At 40.5% G+C, this 16,445-nt stretch overlaps 1 protein-coding gene across 2 annotated transcripts in view; it reads right to left on the reverse strand.

Annotated features, from left to right (window-relative positions):
* CSMD1 (CUB and Sushi multiple domains 1) overlaps positions 1-16,445 on the reverse strand; it is a 2,064,317-nt gene that overhangs the window by 1,908,466 nt on the left and 139,406 nt on the right. The window lies entirely within an intron of this gene.

A 16,445-nucleotide genomic window follows, 5' to 3' on the forward strand; every position in this document is an offset into this window, starting at 1 on the left:
GTTTAAACGAGCTCCAGGAGTTGGTGATGGACAGGGAAGCCTGGTGTGCTGCGGTCCATGGGGTCACAGAGTCACACACGACTGAGGGACTGAACTGAACTGAATTGAACTGATTGAAATACAGTATCTACTGAGTGCATGTCATATGTGAGGTACTTTAGGGACTGGGGATTAAAGTAGGCAAGAATTTTACTTGATATAAAAAAAGCATTATTTTTAGAGAAACACACATACCTAACTAAAGCATTATAATTCACATTCATGTAAGTTCTAACGATAGTATGAAAAAACGCAAAGAGAATTGAGTAGGTAAATGCCTTATGGAGATCGCAGAAGAGGGGAAATTTGAACTGGGGTGTGGAGAGTCAGTAGGTGAAGAAGAAAAGGCAGGGCTTAGTCCTTGTCCAAAGGAAGGATATTGTAAGATGAGTTCTGGCAGAGCAAGATGATGGGTGGGAAACCTCTAGTGGTGGGAAAAGATGGAGGAAGTCACCAGATTATGTGGAAATGTAAAAAATAAAATAGGAGGGGCAAATTAGGGACTGTCTTACACACCGCACAAAGAAGTTTGGACAGTGTCCTCTAGATACTAGGAAACTGGGAGTCATGTATTTTTGAGGCAATAACTAGGATCAGCATGCAGAAGGAACCAAAGAAGGCAGGGCTTCAAGTCAGGGGCAACAGAAGGACACACTCATCAGACAAGAGAGAAGATCCAGGGCTGAGTTAAGAGAGTGATGGTGGGGTGGAGAGGCGGAGCCCTGGTTGATAAACCCGTGGGGTGAGGTTGGAGAAGACTAGGGACAGGCTCGTCTTGAGGAGGGAAGACTTGGAGAGCTGAGCGTCTAGACAGACTCTGAGGGCACTAATCCAGGATGGACACACAGGACACCAGTGACCAAGATGGAAGATACAAGGGTTAAGCCAGTTATCTCGGAAGTGGGGTGGGTGGTGAATGCAGGCTCTCCTATGCTGGAGTCGAGATACTGAGGAAGCATTTAGGTAGACAAATCCATGGGAGACTTTGAACCATGAGGATGGCTAGGCTAAGAGGTAGAGATGTTGGAATGATTCAAACACAAATTTCATCCTCCAAATTTTACACGAGTTACTTGATTTGCTTGGGTAATAAAATTTCATAAATATATATGTGGTACAGTTAACAGTTAAAACACTATTTTCTTTTATCTGTCAAAGTAGATTCCCCCTTGATTTTGGCCACTTTTAGTTCAGCATCTACCTACCAAGCACCTCCAGCTAGGAGGCATAGCTAGGCCCAACAGCAAAAATTACTCAAAAATGAGTAATTCTGAACATCATAAAATCTCATGGAGGATCCAGATATGCAAACATTTCCAAGTCAAGCCAGTAACCAATGTGATTGACTGTTGTGCTGGTTGATTTAAATGATACTTTTTTCTCCCTAATTTTTGAAAAAAAATTAGACAATCTCTGAGTACAAAGAAGGGAAATAGTTTTGTTTTGTTAATTTATTATGTGCCTTCTAAACATGAAGCATTCTACCAGATCCCAAGCAGGAGTTGGAGAATAAAAGGAGATAGTGGTTGTCTGTCTTCAAATGAGCTTTCTGTTTAGAACCTGAAGCATACACAAGTCATGCAAGAAGGATGGTGCCTCAGAGTTTCAAGTTTCCAGTTTCCATTATAGGTATAATAAGGCTACTTTAAAAGTAGGGTTATTTAAATTGTTAATTGTGAATTGATTCAGGCATTCATTTACCTTCAGGAATTAGATAGGTTAATTAACTACTGTGACTCATTTTTCAAATTATAACACGAAGACTAATTTTCCTTACCTTCTGCCTCTAAGATATTAATTAATACATTTGAGCATCACACCATTTCCACATCCTGTGAAAATTCATACGTGCAACAGGGCAGCATCTTGCTGGCGGACACTTAGGTAGGATGATTATCACCACCCTGTGGGAGAGATTTGTCCAAACTCCCCTGAAGTGCAATTCCACAGGACCAGCACTCTTGAATAAGGCAGACAGGTAGCATGAATCATGCATATGCTAATTGTAATAAATAATGAAAATATTTAGAGACAGTGAGGTTTGAACTTGAACTTTATGAATAAACGTTGATTAGTATGCAGCACAAGCAGTATCCTCAGCTTTTGTTCTTACTGTTAAAAGGCAGTCATTACTAAATGATGCTTTGAAATTTTACAGCTGTTCTCTCATATCCCTGTTTCTGCTTTTCCAGAGCAAGGAAGTCGCAGCGTCTCCACCTTGAAATATCAATAGAGAGGTCTTCACCCACACCTGGACTTGCAGATGTGGAAGCACTGATGTACCCTGGCCACAAGTGAGTTCTCAGTGGAGAGGATAGAAGGTGGCATCGTCTGCTAACAGGAGCACAGGGCAGAGGGACCATTTCTGACTCTGACAGCGAGATGACTGCTGGTCGCACTGACCACAGATGCCCAACTCAACAAATACTGACAGGAAACCCTCAGGTATCAGAGATTAACTTTTTTCTTCTATTAAGACCATTATCTCACTGCCAGGCCTGAATTTTCATGAGAAATGTAGTGGAAAATTGGTAGACTTCATGAAGATGGGGGCTTCCCAGATGGCATTAGTGGTAAAGAACCCGCAGGAGACAAAGAGACATGGGTTTGATCCCTGGGTTGGGAAGATTCCCTGGAGGAGGGCACGGCTACCCACTCCAGTATCCTTACCTGGAGAATCCCCATGAACAGAGGAGCCTGGCGGGCTACAGTCCATGGGGTCGCAAACAGTCGGACGCAACAGAAGCGAATTAGCATGCACAAAGACGGAGAGATGAGAAAAGATCAGGCAGTGAAACACTGCCCTGGGACAGAGCTGTTAATTAATGAGGGCTTCACTGAGCAATCTCATGTCTGATAGACCCAAATGATTTTATGTCTGAATTGAAGAAACAAAGACGGACATCTTGCAGATGCTCCATGAGGCACTGACTGTGAAGGCAGCACATTCATCTTCCATCCCACCCAGGAGCCACCTGCAGGAGAGGCAAGAAGGACTGAAGGCGTGTGTGAAGGTGGGGCTTGGCTTTGCTCATAGCAGCAATGAGTGAAGACACAGGGAAAGGAGGAAAAGGGGCTTTCACAGCCAGGCCAGGAGCAGCTTCATGCAGCCTTTCAATGGTTGCTTTTGTGCCATTTCTCCCCTTTCTTCAATCTTTTAAGATCTCATGGGAGCCTCCTTCTAGGTTTTAATTCATTGAACATTTAGTGTCAGAGTGTCTGTGGATACCAGTCACTGCACCCACATTCTTGTTGGTGGAAGTAACAGTCCTACCTCAGACTATGCAATCAAGGAGTGAAGAGAAGAAAATAAAGGGCTGAATGCAGTTGCAGGTCCTAGGATCACTGGGTGCAGCTCAAAGCAGAGGAAGAGAAGGCAAGGAGGTGTCCTGATGGAGGCGCTTGACAAAAGCGGGCTTCTGTGGTGTCACCGTGCTCCCTTAATGGAGAAGAGCACCCCCGTTCCTTGAGCCCACAGAGAGGGTAGTTCTGTGCTGAGCACACTCTGAAAACTCATCAACCCGAGTCTGGGTGGACTGAAAAACCCTCCTGCAAAACTGCTCTAATTGCATTTATAAGGACGTTTATTTGTTATTATTTTGAAATTTCTGGCTCTTTTTATTTTAACTTTTAATTTTGTAATGGAGTACAGTAGACTAACAATGTTGTATTAGTTTTAGGTATATATATGATTTAGTTATATATACACATGACATTTTATACACACACACACACACACACACACACACACACACACACACACACATATATATGCATGTATTTGTTTTCAAATTTGTTTTCTAATTAGGTTGTCCTATAATACTGAGCAGAGTTCCTTGAGCTTTACAGCAGCTCCTTGTTGCTTATCCATTCTAAACATAGCAGAGTGTACATGTCCAAACTCCCTAACTAGCTAGAAAGGACCTTTATTCTCAGAGGGGCCTTCCTCACCCCCTCCAATGAACACCATACAGTCAGCTCAGACTAAAACCAACAGGAAAGCTGACCTTCCTCCCAGAGTTCAAGGTCAACTAACCCATGCTCTCTGCCGAAACCCAGTTTCCACTAAAAACAATGCTTCACGCTCCTCAGTGCCTAGAACTCAAGCTTTAAGCTCACATACATCATAAGCTTTATTATCAAGATGACAGCACTTTACACACATTGGGACAGTCCACACTAAGCTGTTTCTAGCAGTGACTCCACCTAAACAGTCAAACGCAGTGAAACGTCACGGGGTCTTGTCAGGGTTTTATGCCTGTCCCTCTTATAATACTGACCAGACACTTGTACTGACACCTATACATAAATCATTCCAGCACTTTATTTCTGGTGGAAAAACCAGTAAAATAGTCCCAAATAAAAGTGTTTTGTATGGCTACTCTCCCCCTTCTACCCAAGTTGTACACTTTAATGGTATCTGCCCTGGAATCATGACAACCACGTGAACTTGAATAGACTACTTGCCGGTAACATCAGACACAGATCAAAAATAAGTTACACTCACCATTCATTTGTGTGGGCTTATAGTCGCTTCCAAAGACACCTATTGCACGCTTGGTTTTATATGATCAGAAAGTAATGCTAAACTAAGATGGAGTGATAAGACATTTACTGAAGGAACAACATACAAAATGAAATTCCCAGAGAAACAACACAGGAAGAAGTATCACAAATGGAATAAAATACAACTCGAAAAGACAGAACTCCATTACCGACTGAGAGGCACTGCTCTCTGAGTGATGCCTTCCATGGCAGCTTTTCATTCTGACTGAGTGCATGTGGAGCACCATCTTTCACGCTATTTCCCGTGTAAACTACTCATAGGCTTTTTCCTCCACCAACAGAATAAAATACTTTCATGTCATATCTTCACGTGTGCAGATCTTACACAGCATAAATTTGGGTGAAGAACTATTAGTAATAATGACCATGGCTAATAAAAGTAGATGCTGTTAATCAGTGCCCAGTATTTGACAGGTTCAATCACCACCAGCACTTAAAGTGGAAACTAACTTCCCTCAAATATAAGCGAGAAAAATGAAACAACTTGCTTGCACAGAACAGAAGTTTGTTCTCTAACCTGGGAGTTCACCATCCCCTCCCTAAACTCCATGGTCAACACTGCTGTTTTTCCTTCGATCATTTACACCATTAGCCAAGCACTTATGTCAAAGGACTTTTGTTTACTGAAAATACAGCATTTCAAAATAATTGGCATTATCATCTTTATTATTCAACAGATATATAGATAATGATCAGAGCGTCTCTTCTCCTTGTGAAAGCAAATATGATACCTTCCATTATAGAATTCTGGCAAAAAGGAAAAAAAATGTGATGTGTCATTTTGCCAGTGCAACCTTTGAAATCGATTAAGGTAGCATTTTCGTTAAACCTTCAAAAAAATGTTGACACTATAAATGCAGACCTATCTTACGTGTAGAACGAATCTGTGGAGATCATGTTTGGAACAAGTGAGCTTCCCAAAGGCAGAGCTCTTACTTTTTCTGTGTGTTTTATTCTAAAAATAAAGCAAACCCTAGCACGTGTTGGCTGCTCTATGTTGAATGAATGGGTGGATGAATGGAAGCGCAATGGAAAAATCATGAAATCATCTCAAATGAAATAAAAATCAATGTATACATAAGACAAAGATCCACTGCAAACCATTTAAATATTATACTAAAATATAAACAAGAGATTTAAGAAACCAATCCTATAGTACTTCAAGATCAAAACTAGTAAAGCCTTAACCATGAGATTAACAAATTATTTGTCTCCTTTCCTGGGTACTCTTTGGAGATGTTTAAAAATGTATTGATAAAATAATGAATAGTATTATAAATATATTTTGTCCCTTCTTGGATCATTGGCAAACCTGAAGGAATGCTTCAAGGGAAAGGAGGATAGTTTTCAATCAACCTGTAAATTTCCTGGACATCACCTGTGTCCACACTGTATTTGGGATGGAAAGAAGTGTAAGTCACCACCTGGGCCTCTTAGAACATGTACTCTTTTTGGGAAGATAAGCCACATGCAGGTGAAAATCTTTTCAGCAATAAAAAGGTAACTTAGTGGATATGGGAACTGAGTGGGGTGGGAAAGGGAGGCGTGGTGACTTTCATGTAAATGTGAACGTTCCAAATAGACTGGGTTTTGGCCATTGGAAAGCTATTAACATTTGCCAACATTTTATAACAGAACTTTCATATGTGACTTTGGCTTAAACTCTTTTCCTCATTGTTTTCTTTTTCTTTTGCCATCTATAGAACTTCTAATACAAGCTCAATCTTAATGATTTTAATCTTGTGAACTACGTTCAGTTAATGTTTCATGAGCTGCCTGATGTGACAGATAACTTGAGAAAAAAGCTTCCTAGAAAGGGTAGGGAAGGGCTACCTGTAATCAGCACAGCAGGCAACGACATAGAAGCCATGGACAACACAGAGAATGTAGGCGCTGCTGTGCGGAAGGAGGACAGCTGCCTACAAAGCCACACCTGGCATGTGTGTGTGTGGGCGGGGGGCACTCCATGTTGGCCAGAGGGATTCTAGCAAGGATGGAGTCAAACACCTCTGAACCCTTGCGGCTAGCTGGTACTATCCTGTGCTTTAACTAATAGATTATTATTTATTTCTGATAATAACCTTGTGAAGCAGAAGTTAATAGTTACATTTTTACATCAGTCATAACGGTATTTCAAAAATGTTCAGTAAGTTTCTCAAAGTAGCACAGCTCCAAGTGCAAAGATTTTTCTGTTTTGCTTCTGTCTTGTTTTCTGTTTTCTTTCTATTTCCAAAAACGTACCGATAGCATAGGAAAGGACTCTAAAGGTAACGGAAGCCAGGGTTCGTGGGAAACACTCCCCGTGGAGGTGAAAGTACACAGAGGCCCCTTGCCTTTGCGCTCAGATGGTTTTACAGTGGACGTTAGCACTGTTCTCTGGGAGTCCATGATTAGAGCCACCTTAAGAGAGGTGATGTCCATCTGTCATCCTAGGGTTAAATATAAACTCATGAAGTTGTAAGGGTGTGGGGACTGAGTCAACAGTCAATCATCATGCTGAGCACTGCATTACCAGTCCGCTTCCCTGGGCAGGAACATTCTTACCGTGACCTTGAGAATAGGTGGCGAAGGCAACTTTCTACATATGGTGATCCCAGGGATTAGGAAACAGTCTCCCTAATCAAAAATATCTCACGTGTGGCCTATTACTTGTGCTAGCATTTCTATTATTAAAGACTGACTCCCAAGTCTTGGAAATTAAACACTTGTTAAAATATATACATTGGGGAATGTAAACAAAAAACTCAAGAACTCTTGGTTGTTTTCAAGTATGTCCATGATTCTTTTCCTGACAGTGAACACTGACATTTTAGAACAAAAGAGAGAAAGAAACTACACACCCAAAGAGAAGAAACAAAGATTTTCCATCTAACCCTTCATCTCCGCAGGTCCAAATTATTGCCACCTGTTGACTGTAGGGAAAACGAGTTGCCAACTTTCATAAATAATTCCCCATGTCTCAGTTAGAAGGAGCTTTAATATTACCTATGTCCCAGAGTTATTTAGGCACAGATTCTATCTACGCTTCCAGAACAGAATATTCTGTTTTTCTCACTGTCTACCCCTTGAGCTTGAATCTAAAATGTCTCTAGAAAGTATCAGCTGAATAAATGATACAATATGAAATGAGAGAATGGAAGGTACTGAAGATGTGATTCCTGTACATGGAACCAACTGAAATTCACAAAGGCTTCAGCATACCTCCCACCCAGCTAGCTGTTTCCTGGGTGCACCACGGGGAACTTCAAAAGCTAAAGGAGAGAAAGCTGTTCTCCTTGAAACATACCCTTCTTGTGAATCAGCAGGGAGGATGAGGATGCAACTCATTTGACGAGGATTAGCCTAGCATGAAGATGACACTCATGGCATGCATGTAGAATGCTTCAGTTTCTTTACCCATTAGAGAGAAAACGAGTCTGTGCAGTGTTTATATAATCTGACATTGATTTACAAGTTCTATTTTTTCCCATCAAATATGAATCATATTCTACTATATATGGTGCTGTTTAAAAAAAAGGCATTAATTGTAGCCACCTGGTCGTTTCAAGTAGTAAACTCTAAGGCTGCATTTCCTACTAAAACTAGCCTTTTTGAACTTGGTGTTCATCTTTACTTAATAATAAAATATTATTATTTAAGTGGATGAGTCTTTGATTGAATCATTTATTGTGGAAAAGATCAGTGGAAAGGGACTCAGGCCATTCCCAAAGGAAATTAACAGATCTGAATATGGATGCTAAAGCTTTCATCCACTCCTTTTATTTTGGATTCTTATTTACTCAGCATAATGCCATCTTTTTGCTCATAATCGCTTCAGTCAGCACTCTTTGCAGCTTCAAGGTCAGGACTGCCTGCCGAGACCGCCTTACAATCCAATAAGCAGCCAAAAGGGGGGTGGGCGCATAGAATTAACTACACAGATTGCATTTTCTGTGTTTCCATTTAACCAGTTCAGTTCAATTCAGTCGCTCAGTCTCAGTCAGGTCTGACTTTTTGTGGCCCCATGGACTGCAGCACACCAGGCTCCCGTGTCTATCACCAACTCCCAGAGCCTACTTCAAACTCATGTCCATAGCATCGGTGATGTCATCCAACCATCTCATCCTCTGCCGTCCGCTTCTCCTCCTTCCTTCAATCTTTCCCAGCATCAGGGTCTTTTCCAATGAGTCGGTTCTTCCCATCAGGTGGCCAAAGTATTGGAGTTTCAGCTTTAGCATCAGTTCTTCTAATAAATATTCAGGACTGATTTCCTTTAGGATGGACTGCAAGGTTGGATCTCCTTGCAGTCCAAGGGACTCTCAAGAGTCTTTCCCAACACCACAGTTCAAAAGCATCAATTCTTCGGCACTCAGCTTTCTTTATAGTCCAACTCTCACATCCATACATGACTACTGAAAGAACCATGGCTTTGACTAGATGGACCTTTCCTCCTAAACAACTCATACCCAAAAAAGTTTTCTCAGGAATGAAAATAAATAGTATTTACTCATGAGTAGCCCAGACTCCAAAGACTTATTACTAATGATAACAATAACAATGTCATAATTTACAATATCTCAGTGATAACCTAATGAATCCCCCAGGCAAATGCACTGACTGACAAGTTTTCTGATTTGTAGGACAATTCATACTAGCCTTTAAAAAGCTTCTAAGAAACAGGCCAACTCATTGATTTTATCTAGCTTGGTATTTCCCAAATTGACACAAGTTCATTTGGAAAATTATAAAACTTAGTAATTGCAATCAGTCCTATGGAATTTTTTTAAAAAGTCACATGGATACTTAAGATTTCCCATGCATACATAGGATAAATTGTACAATACATAAATTGTATTTATGTATTGTAAATACAATACATAAATTGTATTATATAACGGCAATGTTTGCAATCATATATATATTCACATATAGTAAATATATGACTCTGCCATCATATATATATGATTATGATATATATGTACATATGATTCTCTTAGCACCAGCATATTAAATTTTAATCACCATATTATAATCGTTACTTACAACAATCATTACTTGAAGAAGAGTATAACAAATCACTACACAAAAACTTTTCAGCTACATATTTTGATAATTTCACTTGTCACTGCATTTGATGAAGACTAAACAGACAATCAAAGGTTGTGAGAATTAAGAGACAAACAATGGTTAATATGCCAGTTTTTTCCTTGGCAAGGCATTATCTAGTCAGGGGACACACATGCAGACATGATTATCCTTACATATATTAGATTCCTTTTGCTTTATCAAAGCATTTGATTCAACCGATAACATACAAGTGCAGTCAGCAAAAAAGTCTCATTATGGGGTATTTGATAGGTAAATAGATAATACATCACACATATATATCAGCTCTGTGCAAATGCATTTAAAATAGATTAATACATGACAGAATAATACTAAAACTCACTGGAAATTAGAAAGCATGTGCTTCTTTAAAGAGACTATTTGTTGAGCATAAAAAATTACACAATGATTTTTCTCAACACCCATATTAATTATGTTGCCTAATGATTTGTCAGTAGAAAAACAGCATTTGTTTGAAGAGCATTTTTGTTCTGATGATTGGCTAAATTGGCCAATCACAGGCTAAACTCTATGCTTTTGCACCAAACCTTAATTCAACCAGAGTGATAGAATTCCTAGTTGATTTCTGAAGGTTGCCCTCTGCTGTCTTCCGGAATGTAAATCTAAAGGTCCCCACCTATATAAAATTAATTCATGCTTAAACTAATACCGGGTTTGTGCATGAACCATTTCTTTAGTATCTCAAAGAGCACTCTAAGAGAATTACTTGACAGAAGCAATTTACGACAACAGATCTTCTTGCCTACTTAATTCTGAAGAGTGACTCTAACTTCATGTTAACACAGCAAAATGAAAAAAAATCACTTTAAAAAAATGTTAATTTTAGATCAGTTTCGGGTTGACAGAAAGTTTGTCAGAGATTTCCCCACCCTGACGTCTTATACTCTGTGTGTGTGTGCTCAGCGGCCTCAGTCGTGTCCCACTCTGCAGCCCCAGAGTCGCAGAGTCGGTGGGACTCTCCAGCCAGGAATACTGGAGTGGGTTGCCATGCCCTCCTCCAGGGGATCTTCCCGACCCAGGGGTGGAGTCCACGTCTCTTCTGTCTCCTGCATTGGGTTCTTTACCACCAGTACCACCTGGAGTTTCCCCCTAATGTTAATTATCTTAAATGACTGTGGGAATTTTGACATGGTTAGTAGACCAGTATTATAACCTTTTTATCACTAGAGCCCACAGTTTATTCAGATAAGCTTTTTATTTAATGTTCTGTTTTTCTGTTCACAGATTCATCTAAGTTACCATATCACATTGAGCATTATGTTTTCTTAGGGGTCTCTTGCCTCTGATAATTATCAGGATTTCCTTGTTTTTCACGACCTTGACATTTTTGAGGAGTACCTGTTCGGGTATTTCGTGGAATATCCCTCTACTAGGATTTTTGACAGTTTCTGTGACATATAAATTGTATACCCTCTGACTGACTAATGTAAACTAAATGTGATTTGTTTTAGTATATTCACATATCTGTATAATCACAGGGCTTCCCTGGTGGCTCAGACAGTAAAACGACTGCCTACAATGTGGGAGACCCAGGTTCAATCCCTAGATGGGGAAGATCTCCTCAAGAAGGAAATGGCAACCCACTCCAGTATCATTGCCTGGAAAATCCCATGGACGGAGGAGCCTGGTGGGGTCCATGGGGTTCAATCAGAGTCAACTTCAACTCCAAAGACCACATTCCTTCTACTATTAGTCCCATGTCCCCTTCCCATGAACACCTATCACCCTCACTTTTCAGACCCCAAGCAACCACTAATCTACTTTCTATTTTTTGTAGATTTCCCTGTTCTGGACATTTCATATGAGTGAAAACACATGACATATGGTCTTATTCTGTGACTGGCTTATTTTGCTTAGCATGGTATTTTCAGTATCTGTTAATGTTATTAACATGTATAAGTATCCCATTACTTTTTATGACTGAATACCGTTTGTATGGATAAAGCACACATTTATCCATTCATCCATTGATGAGCTACTGGGTCATTATCACTTTGGGGCTATTAACAAATAATGTTCTTTTTATACAGTGATGTTCAAATTAAACATTTGTAGTACAAGTATTTGTGTGTATATTTGTTTTTACTTCTCTTAGGTGTGTATCTAGGAGCAGCATTTCTGGGTAATAAGGTAATGCTATGGTTAATTATTTCAAGAAATACTGTTTGATTAAAGAAGAATGCCAGGCTGTTTTCCCATGTGCTGCACCATATTACATGCCCGCTGGCAGTTTATGAGGGTACCGGCTTCCCCACATTTTTGCTAACACTTATTACTAACTTACTTTTTGATCCTAGCCATCCTAGCGGGCATGCAGTGGTATTTCACTGTGGGTGTGGTTTGCATTTCCCTGATGAATAATGATGTCAAGCATGTTTTCATGCACTTATTGGCCACTTATTTGTTTATCCTCCTTGGAGAAAGATTTATTAAGATCCTTTCTCTATTTTTTCAGCAGGGTTATTTATCTTCTTATTATTAAAAGATAAGCATCATTTCCATAAAATGAACACAAAACTCTTATCAGGTATATAATTTGAAAATATTTCCTCCCATTCTGTGAGTGGTCCTTCTGCTTACCGGATGGTACCCATAGAAGCACAAGCTTTTAGTTTTGATGAACCAGTCTATCTTTGTGTGTGTGTGTGTGGCTTGTCCTTTTTATAAAAACATCCTTCTTTTCTCATTGACTGTTGCCAGCAGTTTATTCTCCCTTTCAATCAATAACTATTGCAAGCCCTGAAGCTTTGATCACTTTCCTATATCTTTTGATTCCTTTACCCCCACCCCACCTCCTCTGCAGATGGTATGTCTGATCGAGTCTGGAGCACTATCAACCTTATCCATAACCTGGAAGTTATATCATCATCTCAGAAATCACCTGATGTCTAAACTCCCCCTGCTCCTCCTCCCTTGAACCGACACTTCCAGGGAATGGAAGTAGCAGTCATCCATCTGCCTAATCAAGAACTGTGCTAACTATTAAAAAAAATAGCTTTATCAACCTAACACACTTGGAAATCCCCCCTTTAAACACGTACAATTACTGAGCATATTTACAGAGAAGGGCAACTGTCACCAAAATCCAATTTTAGAGCAGTTTCAACTTCCCCTAAAGAAAGCGGGTACCCATTAGATATCATTCTCCATTCTTCTCTACCTCTTCCCCTACCCCAGTAGACCATCAACCTATTTTATTCCCCTGTAGACACACAGACCCTCTCTCTCAACATTTAATCTTCCACTAAGATCTAACTTACATGCCTCCTCAGTACATTTCAAATCTATCTACTTTCTTAGTTCAGATTTTCTGTTGTTCTTAGCTGTATTGCTGCAATTTTCTCCTAACAAGGCATGCTGTAAATTTTTCCTTTCCAACCTATTGCTACCAGAAAAATTCTTGCAATAGTAAATACAGCCATGCCATTCACTCACTGAAAATGTTTGATATGCCCCACCCTGCCTTCAGAATAAAGGCAAATACCTTCTCATGGCATGAAATGCCCTTCATGGCCATTCCCTGCACAGCCACCTCACCACCCTCATGACTCACCCCACCCCACATGACATCAGATCGCAGCTACCTTCAACCTCTAGCAGTATCCTCCACCCAGTGTATCTCTCCTTTCTAAGAGCCTTCACACTGCTAATTATCTTGCTAAAGAAAGCTTCCCTGGAGTCTACATCATGAAACTGCTGATCCTCCCAACCTCAGCCTGGCATTAACGGATCACTGATGGTATCCTCTGCTCCCCCAAGTTAACATTCCTAAGACAATTATAACATGCGTTCTGGGTATTTATCTATCTACACCTTTTGCTATGAAATCTCCTTGAAGGAAGACTGTTCTCTTATATTTGCCATGGCAAGAAAAAATCCTTTCATTTAGCATCCATTTAATAAATACCTGTTGACCAAAATGCATGAATGGACACTAATAACAGGTTATGACTGTGATCCCAGAGATAGTCTCTAGGCTACTTTACCACTTTTCTAGACAATCCTTCATGGCAACTGTACGTTGAAAGAGATGTGGTATTAAGTGCACAGTAGGTGTATAATTGTGAATTTACATACCTAAGAAAGCAAACTGGGAAGGCTGACATTTCAGGCTCTGTGGATTCAGGGTTTAATCCTGAAAGCAGCTTGATCCTATTACACACTGCAAACACCCAGGTGCAATGAAGAAAGGAAGCGGAGTTTGGGAGGGGCACCCATGAATCAGTCTCTGCTTTACACCGTGCTTATGGTAAGGGCAGGATTTAGTGTCTGGAGAGGAGAATGGAGGAAATGACATAGGTGGATGTTTGAAAAGAAAACGGGAATGCTAGCTAGCATTGTCAAGTGAAATTTTATGAATAGCAGTAATGAAGAATTAATATTTGTCTAAATTATATACTCACTCAAAATCCAACCACACTGATCCTTCGATTTCTACTTTTTTAAGCTCACTGAATTGAAGGATTAGTCTCAACGCATATAATTCCCCAAATTCACAGAGATTAAGCCTATTTTGCATAAGTTTTCTCTACACTACCTTTTTTTAAAGGTATCATCTCAAGCAATGATGGCTTAGCTTGTTTTCAATATGCTATCAAAGAAGATTAGGAGGTATGTGTTGAATCAAATGTTTAAATACAGAGGTCTAAAGACTTTTTAAAAATGTATTACATTATTATTTATTGTAAACACAATACATCTCAGAAAGAGTTGTTATCTGAAGGAGAAGAGAGACAGAGAGAAACAACTTTCAGAGTGAGGAGATGGAAAAATAAACACATGCCTAAAATACGCACAGAGGGGACCAAGCATTAAAGAGTATCGAGGAGAAAGATGAAATAGGATGATGGAGCTTCTGAAGAGGAGAGAACTACATTTATGGCACAAAAGAAGGAGGGATGAACCTTGTGCTGGGGGTGAAAGGGCAGCAAGCAGAGCACGGGTGCGGAGGCGGGAGGCAGCTGTGATTCAGACACACGAGGACTCAGGCGGGCTTCAGCAGAGGGAGAGAGGCGGAGGAGTGTGAGTGCGGAGCCGTGTCCGCACCCCAGAGGACTTGAGATGTCCACAACCACTGTCAGGACTGTAAGCATGACACTGAATGAGACAGAAAATTGGTGGTACATCCTGCACAAAGGAATACCTTGAGCTGACTAGTTCTAGGTTTTTTTAATTTTCTTTTTTTCAAAGAATCACTGTAGCTGTTAAGTAGATGACAAGCTGTGATTCACGTAGAGGGAGTACCTTAGTACCTTTAGGCCGCCATAACAAGATATCAAAAGATATTAAAGAGCAGAGACATTACTTTACCAACAAAGGTCTGTCTAGTCAAGGCTATGGTTTTTCCAGTGGTCATGTATGGATGTGAGAGTTGGACTATTAAGAAAGCTGAGAGCCAAAGAATTGATGCTTTTGAACTGGGGTGCTGGAGAAGACTCTTGAGAGTCCCTTGGACTGCAAGGAGATCCAACCAGTCCATCCTAAAGGAAATCAGTCCTGAATATTCATTGGAAGGACTCATGCTGAAGCTAAAACTCCAATACTTTGTCTGCCTCATGCAAAGAACTGACTCATTTGAAAAGACTCTGATGCTGAGAAAGATTGAAGGTGGGAGGAGAAGGGGACGACAGAGGATGAGATGGTTGGATGGCATCACCAACTCAATGGACATGAGTTTGGGTAAACTCCGGGAGTTGGTGATGGACAGGGAGGCCGGGTGTGCTGCAGTCCATGGGGTCACAAACAGCCAGACATGACTGAGCAACTGAACTGAACTGAACAAGATAGCACTGACTGGGCTGCTTATCAACAATAAAAATTATTTCTCACAGTTCTGGAGGCTGAGAATTCAAGGTCAAGATGCTTACAGATTTCTTGTCTGGTGAAGACTTTCCTCTTGTTTCCTAGATGGAGTCTTCTCACAGGTCCTTACAGGGAGGAAGGGGCAAGGTTGTTCTCTGCATTAATCCTTCAAGACATAATTATCTACCAAAGTCCTACCTCCCAACATCATCATCGAGAGGATTACTATTTCTACCTGTGAATTTTGCAGAGACACAAACATTCAGATCGTAGCATGGGTGTGTGGAAAAATTAAAAGTAAGAAGACAAGTTAATAAGCTATAGTGACAACTAGTCAAAAGTGACGGTTTGGAAGAAGATGGCATAGAGGTAGGGAGACTCTGGATATATTGTAACATGAGAAGCAACAAGACATGACATTTAGTAAAAGACTGGAGAAATACAGAAATCAAGAATGGCTCCAAGTGTCTAGAACTAAGACCTGGAATTGCTTTTTACTGACTTGAGAAAAACCACAGGGAGGAAGGGTTCAGAGATGTTGGGGTACAGATATAAACATGGCAGGTGACCACACGGAGAATGTGCTTGGGGCCATGCAGGTGACATTACGTTAGGATTTAGGGTTGCTCTAAGAGGTCTCAAGTCTGATCCCAGAGGCTTGAGACTTTCAGAGTTTAGGAAGATAGAAAAAGCTAGTACATGTGAGGGAGACCAAGAAGCAAGAGCCATGAAAGGAAACCGAGGGAGACCATGACCCCTCAGTCAAGTCAGAACACAGGAGGAGGGACCGCCATAAACACGGCCATACGGTTCTCAGAGACCATGGGAAAGGTAAATGGCAATGACTGTTGGGTTGGACTGTGTTTGGGCCACTGGTGAACTGTGGTAGACGTCACAGTTAAAGGGCCTGTGTTTACCATCATGAAAAATGG

The sequence above is a fragment of the Bos taurus genome, chromosome 27, assembly GCF_002263795.3.
Source record: "Bos taurus isolate L1 Dominette 01449 registration number 42190680 breed Hereford chromosome 27, ARS-UCD2.0, whole genome shotgun sequence".
NCBI classification, from domain to species: domain Eukaryota; kingdom Metazoa; phylum Chordata; class Mammalia; order Artiodactyla; family Bovidae; genus Bos; species Bos taurus.